We start from the raw sequence: 7,507 nt of genomic DNA, 5'->3' as shown, positions 1-7,507 counted from the left end.
AGTCATTGAGGAAATACCCCAATCTTCAATATGAATGATGTGTTTTATAATCATTTTAGAGAAGTTATAAATATTCTCACTTGTATTATATCCTGAAAAATGTTGAAATTCAACACCTGTGCTAATCAGCAGAGTCTTATAATATTTCCGAGTTTTGTATGACTCGCCCGGGAAATAAAGCCCATTAACTAAATACCTCTGGAATACTTCCAAGATTCTTCTTTTCTCTGTATGTTAGAGTTTTCTAAGAGAAATATCATTTCTCTTTTCTCTACCTTTTCATATGTTTTGATATCATCAACTTCTTCTTTGGCGATTGAAGCAAAAGAATCACCTTGCTTTTGAGTTAGAAACTCCTGTAGTTTAGCATATAATGGATCACTTTCTGGAATATCTTCCAGATGTATTGATGATGAAGCTTTTTCTTGTGCTCTAGAGTTTTAAGTTATATAAACTCATTCCTCCTTTTTGTATAATTGGAGTACTAGATGATGAAGATCTGTATAATGATCTTGATGAACTTGGGGATGATCTTCCCCTTCCGCAAGTATAACTGTCTTTTCCTCTAGCCTTGGTTATCCAAGGAGGATCCATCCTGCAAACATAGCATTTAGTTTTAATCATTCAAGAGGTTATATTTTTAATCATTCAAAAGGTTATAAACTTCATTACAATAAAATCTTTCATAAAGCTCTTGTTCAATCATGTAATCATTGACGATATCTCTCACCATTCCGTCTATAATTCTCCATAATATAAGTTCTTTTAAAATCTCTATTAAGAGGAACTGCCTTCAAAAATCGTAACCAAATCTTTATCAGGAAAGAAGTCAAGAAAACCCATCAGAAGAAAGATATTCTCTTGATAAGAAGTCTGGGAGGGAATTATCACTTCCCTTGTTATAATGAATTTTGAAATCAAAAGGGGCTAACTGTGCCTACCACCTAGCAAATATTAACTTAGACGCATCATGTTTAAAATCTTTATCAAACATATACTTGACTGACTGAGCATCAGTTTTTATCAAGAATTTTTTATTATATAAATCATCTTGAAATTTTAATACGCACTTAACGATAGTTAACATTTCATGAGCTACCGTCGCATATTTTTTCTGAGCATTGCTCCATTTTCCTAAATGAAATCGAATAAGATATTCATTTTTATCATGCGGATTAATTTGTTTCAATATACTTCCATACCTAATATTAGACGCATCCGTCTCTACAATCTTTGGCCAAGCAAGATTAGTAAGGGTTAAACAAGATAAAGATTTAACTCTTTCTTTAATAGTCTTTACAAGATCTGTGAGACTATTAGTCCAAGGCTTCTTATGATCCTTTTTTAGCTTGTCATATAACGGAGCTAAATCTCGAGACAAATTCTTGTAGAATGAGGAAATATAGTTTAAACTTCCCAGAAACCGCTGCAATCGCGTCTTATCTGTAATAATATCAAGGATGTGATTTGGTAGGGATATTTTCCTCAGAGAAATCATCTTCATATGGAAGAGTTACAATATGCTTTTTCCGATTCCAAAAGGCACTAGGATGATCAGCACAAATATCAATGGCCATTTGTTCAGAAATGAGCTTAATTTTTTCCTGTACTTTAGCAGATTTTAAAGTATCGAATATATTCATACTAAATATCTCAAGTTGTAAATAATCAACATGCTTTTGTTTCATTTCAATTAGAGCATTAATATCTCTAGAAATAGGCTCGGTGATAAAAGTATAATTAAATCTTGATTTTTATTAGTAGCAGAAAATCCTTTAGCATTTATATTAGTAAAAAGATAAATTGAATTTATAAAAGGAGTTCCTAGAATAATAGGAGGGTATAACTGATTTTTTACTAAGAAAAAGAAGTGAGGAATACAAACTTTATTCTGGCAAATACGAGTATTAGATAATTTATACTTTATATCTAAAGCATGACCAGATGCAGATTTAACCATATGAGTTGTTTTTTCAAAATATTTAGTAGGTACTAGACCTTTTTGAATGCAACTCACATCAGCGCCACTATCAATCATAGCAATGTTAGTTATAGAAAAAGTATTATCAATTAATATAATACATTTAACATACCATTTATGAGCTGTAACAATTTACATCATTTCTAAAAACATATTTTGTTTCGAATCAATATTCAAAGTATTGGCAAGAGTATTTTCTTCAGCAGTAGATTCATTAACCTTATTTTTTCCTTTGCTATTAGCAGACTCAATCTGAGTAAGACGGTGATCACAAATAATATGATTTTGTTTAAGAAATTTAATTTCTTCCTTCAAATGTTCAATTTCTCCTTTTAAATCATCAAAAGAGGTATCACGAATAACCATGGTTTGTTTAGAAGAGAGTCTATTATGAACTTCAGACAAGGAGTAAGGAGCAGAGTAATTAAACTCATCTTTAACCTTTTTATCATTAGGAATATTAGATGAAGAGCTAGTTTTACCAGCAGCCAATTGAATGATCTTTTCACGAAGAGTATTATCGGTAACTTCTTTTAGAAGTTCTATCACATTGTCTGCAGTGATAGTGAACATATTCATGTCTTCGAACTGAGATTGCAACTTGTAGAATTCGTTATGTTCAAAATGACAAATATCACCATAAAATTTGCAAGTATCATTCGAATCTTGTTGAACCTTACTAGATGACTCAGGTTGCTCATCCTCTGTTGCATAACTTGCTTCAGAATCATCATAATCTGTTTCAGAACTAGAAGTATATAGAAAACTATAAATCTTCTCTTGAATATCATCATCAAGTTCTAGAGTCTTAAGTTTTTCTAGCTTACAATTTGGAGTTATATGCCCAAATTTTTCACATTTATAACACTTAATCTTATCAAGATTTCGCCATGACCTATTCCTGGTAAATCTATGAGATTTACAATGAGCCCTACGCTCATCTCTTTCTTCTCTAGTCCTTCTTCTAGATCTCTTTCTTATGATGAGATCTATGAGAATTTCTGATTTAGAAGTTTCTCGAATTGGTGCTTTTTGAAGCATCCGGTAAACCGAATTAAGTACAAAAATCTCCTAATTGAGACTTTTCTCTAAGCTTATCCATCTTAAGCTGTCTTGAGAGTTTTTAACTCATTGCATAAATTTATGCCTTCTTGCGTACAAGCCCCAATAAGCTTTCCATAAATAAAATCATTATAGGGAATAATTCCTTGTAGATTCCTAAGAGTCTTTTTTACTCTTTCTGCAAATAAAGAAGGTAAGTCATCAATAAATTTGGCTTTCTAGAATTCTATACCATTTTCGGGAAGTTCCATTACCCGACTTAAATAAGTGTCTTTATACCATCTAAACTCACCTAAATGTCTACATCTAAAACCATTTAGTAGAGATCTAATGATTTCATATTGATTGGTAAATCTACCACTAAAATGTTCAAGAATAGTCAAAATTAGTGTATACACAACGTCTTCTCTATTTTGAACAAGGGTAAAGCCTAAATTATCAACTCCTTCATTTATTGCCTTAGCATTAATTACTGCTGCTCTCGCATCAGAGGGCATATAATTATCCCACCATCCTCTTAGTTGACCGGTAAATCCTGCAATAATCATCTTGCAAATGGTTTTGTCAATGTTACTAACACTTTTGCAGATAGTAGCATACATAAGCATCCTATGAACCATAATCGTCAATTGCCTATCAGTTAACCCGTCGAGATTCCATTCATAAATCTCACTTCCACTATAAGAAGTGTTAGTTTGATTCCAATCTCTTTCCTCTATTAAAACATCTTGAGGAGTAGACCTGGGATAGTAATATGTTTGCATACTAGGTTTTCTAGCATAAGTAGTATTACCATTATTCTTCTTTGGATACCCATGAAGTTTATTAACTTCCATTTCCACTTGAGTTTTGAAATCAAAAGTCGCTTCCATCTCATCTGCAAAATCTTCAGCGAGACTTATCGATTTCGCACTTGCACCAAATTGAGAAATTTTTTATCAAGAAGACTTTCAGGGTCATGCAAAGGTCTAAGAATAAAATCCTAAATCTCAGGAGGCCTTTGAATATGAACATCAAGCTGTTTTGATGAAGAAGCCTGTTCCGAAACTTGTTTCACATATTTCAGCTTATTATCAATTTGAACAATCAGATTAGACAGGCTATCTAATTTTTTGTCTAAAGAACAAATATGTTTACCAATAACTTTAACACACAGACCCAAATAATTATTTTGAGAAATAAGACGATTAATTTCATTTATACTAACTGCGGCGACTTCATTATCAGTAAATTTATGAAAAGCAGTAAAAGTAATATCAGTATTATTTGGTAAAATAAACGGAGATTGAGGAGGATAAATGGATTGAATAATATTACCTGATTCATCTTTGTAAGATCGCTCAAGAACGTTGATGAATAAAGGCAAATAAGTGGTTATAAACCAAGACACAAAGAACATATTATGATTATGTAATGCACAAGTTTCATAAAACTCTTGAGAAATATTATTTAAATCTTCTGTACTATAAGTGTCAAAAACCAAGTTTTAAATCGGTTCCATTTTTCATTTTAAAAATTCGTTTTGAATATATTTTCTTGCCAGTGAACCTGGACTAAAATTAATTTGATATTCACTCATCATAAAGGAATTATGACTGATGACTCAACCTCCGTAAAACATATGGCTAGAAAAATTTCTAATCATGATAAAGGAGAACAAAATGAAATGATTATGAGGTATCTAGAAGAAGTAAAGAAAAAGATTCTTCTAAATGTAAGTCATTACGCAAAATCAGATTCATCAATGCGTAGTGAAACAAGTGAAGATATGCACGAAGCTCAACCATATGACGAAGACGCGCCAGTAGATGCACTGAAGAAAGCCGAAGATTTTTTGGCAAAATTAAAGGACAAGATGTAAAGAGAAGTGTAAAGCTTATCCGCGTCGGTAGCAGGCCCGCGCTACTATAGCAACACTGTTACCAGGACCCAAATAGGGGCCCAGTATCCTGTACAAAGATGCGTTCTTTTTTTCTATAAATAAGTTTGTTTTTCTTTAATTGAGGATAGGTTTCAGAAATCCTCTCTTCCGTTTTGCACTCTCTCTCTTGTAAACTTTTCTTTCTAAGTTTTGTAAGCTTGCCGGATTTTGGCCGGAATAATAAAGTGTGTGGCTTGGTAACAACAAGGTACTTTCTTTTCTCCTTCTTCCGGTCTTTTACTTTTATAAATTCTCTGATCTAAGCTGCGACTATGTCCGGCTAAAAAATTATATCTATGCCGGATAACTAACTTCTCTCTTATATAGACCATGAACGGATCTAAGCTTTATTTAAATATAGAAGAATTTTAGTATGGCTTCTCGACTTGGTTCTGAGATTGAGGTACAGTCGGATCTAGTACTACTTTTATTGGCTTTGTCTTTATGACTCCGTCTAATGAGCCGTGGTTTTTAACTCGAAAAAGAGTTTGATAAGTAGGGCGCCTGATACCTAGTTAGAACTATCAGATACATGAGCTCAATAAAAATATGTATTAGCTTTTTGACAGGCTCTTTGCTTGGGTAAAATAATTAAACCGTGCAGTCTGAGAAACGATATTAAAGTTCTTGTGTATTTCGATTCTTATGTAGTTGGACTACCTCTAAGGATATTGACTTGCTTGATCTATGACTTGGCGGACTACCGCCAGGTCAGATATTCAAAACATAAATAGATAAGATAAATAAATTAAAACAAAAAAATATAAAAATTACATAAAATGTCATTGGCTAAAAGCAGACACATCAACCCTTAGGTGCCCACTTCTAGCCTTCCCTACAGTGGTTAAGTAAAGTAATACTTATAGTCTAGCCCGTTTGGATTGGCTTAAAAAAACAGTTTTTAAGTCAAAAATAAAAAATCAAACTGAAATGACTTTTAAGTCAAAAAATAAAAAGTATGGGGAGACCTACTTCAATTTTTGACTTATTTTAAGTCATTTTTACCTTCCCAAATACTTTCCAACTTATTTTAAGTCATTTTTGACTTATTTTAAATTACTTTTTATATTTGCCAAACACTTTCAGAAATAAAAAACTGACTTAAAAGTAGGTTTGATCAACTTTTAAGTCAATCCAAACAAGAGATATGAAGAGGAGAATGTAGATACTATCTAATTTAAGAGTATGTTTGACATTATTATTAAAAACTGCTTATTTTTAGAAGCATTTTTTTAAAAAAATAGCTTTTCAGAAAAAATGCTTTTCAAAAAAAGTGTTTTTCAAAAAAAGCAATTTGTGTTTGGCAAATTCATTTAAAAAGTGTTTTGGCTAAAAAATTTAAAAAGTTCTTTTGAGAGTTAAATTACGAAAAATGGTAAGTATCAATGTGCTTTTAATATTAAGATTATTTTTTAGAGAAACTATTTTAAACATCTAATACATAAACTTTAATTACATTTTTAATTTAATTATTTAAAATGTACATATTCAAATTTTCAATCAATATTGTACATAGATAAATATTATTGAAAAATATTGAAAAGAGTTTTTTTTTCGTTATTTGTTATCTATTTTTTTTGTATTTAATCTTAGATATTATCCTTTTTTGTTATAATACTCTAAAGTTTTAAAAAAATAAAAATAAAAATAAAATATTACGTAAATTAAGAAAAGAAAAAATTGTTATTTGTTACTTTTTTGGGAGGGTCTAAATCTTTAATTGTTATTTTTTTTAATTTTACAAAAATATTGTTGTTACTTTTATTTCTAATTCTGTAAAATAATACGTAAAGTAATATATATATATATATATATAATAAAATAAATTTTTTACTATATATAAATAAAAAATAAACTCTTGAATGAAAATTTACCAAACTTATTTGATATGCTAATTAATTAACAAGGGATATATTGATAAATATGTATATATGTAAGGAATATTATAGTCTTAAAAAATAATAATTTTCTGCTTCTATTTTTTTTTAAAGCAGAATTTTTTTATTTCTTCCCAACAACGTTTCTGCTTCCATTTAAAAGCAGTTTTAAGGATTTGCCAAACACTTATTTTTTCAAATGATAAATGATAGCTTTATTTATAGATTGAGAAATCACTCCAAAAGTTACTATGTTAAATGACTAAATTAATGGATACATTTTTATACAAAATGGTTCATAGAACCTAGGAAATATACATGAATGTAAGTAGTTCATGTATTGAGTGAATGGACAGTCCACTAATTCAGTAAATTTATGACGTGTATATATTAATTTATCTTTTTTTTCATAATTATGATGCCGGTTTAATTTATATACATATCTCAAATATTTTTATTATGTATTTATTATTTTCCATCAATATAGATATTGACAAATTATCTTTTAAAACTTAGATTTTCTTTAGCCATGGAATTTGGGAGTAAATTTTCAAAAATAAAATTAAATCATTGTTTGTTTATGAAATTTGCTCGGTCTTTTAATTATCTTCAAAACTAGACCAGAATAGTTTTTGATGAAATGTCACTTATATTTATAATTTACTT

Source organism: Solanum tuberosum, unplaced genomic scaffold, assembly GCF_000226075.1.
Source record: "Solanum tuberosum cultivar DM 1-3 516 R44 unplaced genomic scaffold, SolTub_3.0 scf00095, whole genome shotgun sequence".
Classification (NCBI taxonomy): Eukaryota; Viridiplantae; Streptophyta; class Magnoliopsida; order Solanales; family Solanaceae; genus Solanum; species Solanum tuberosum.
Note: the sequence above shows the minus strand (reverse complement) of the source record.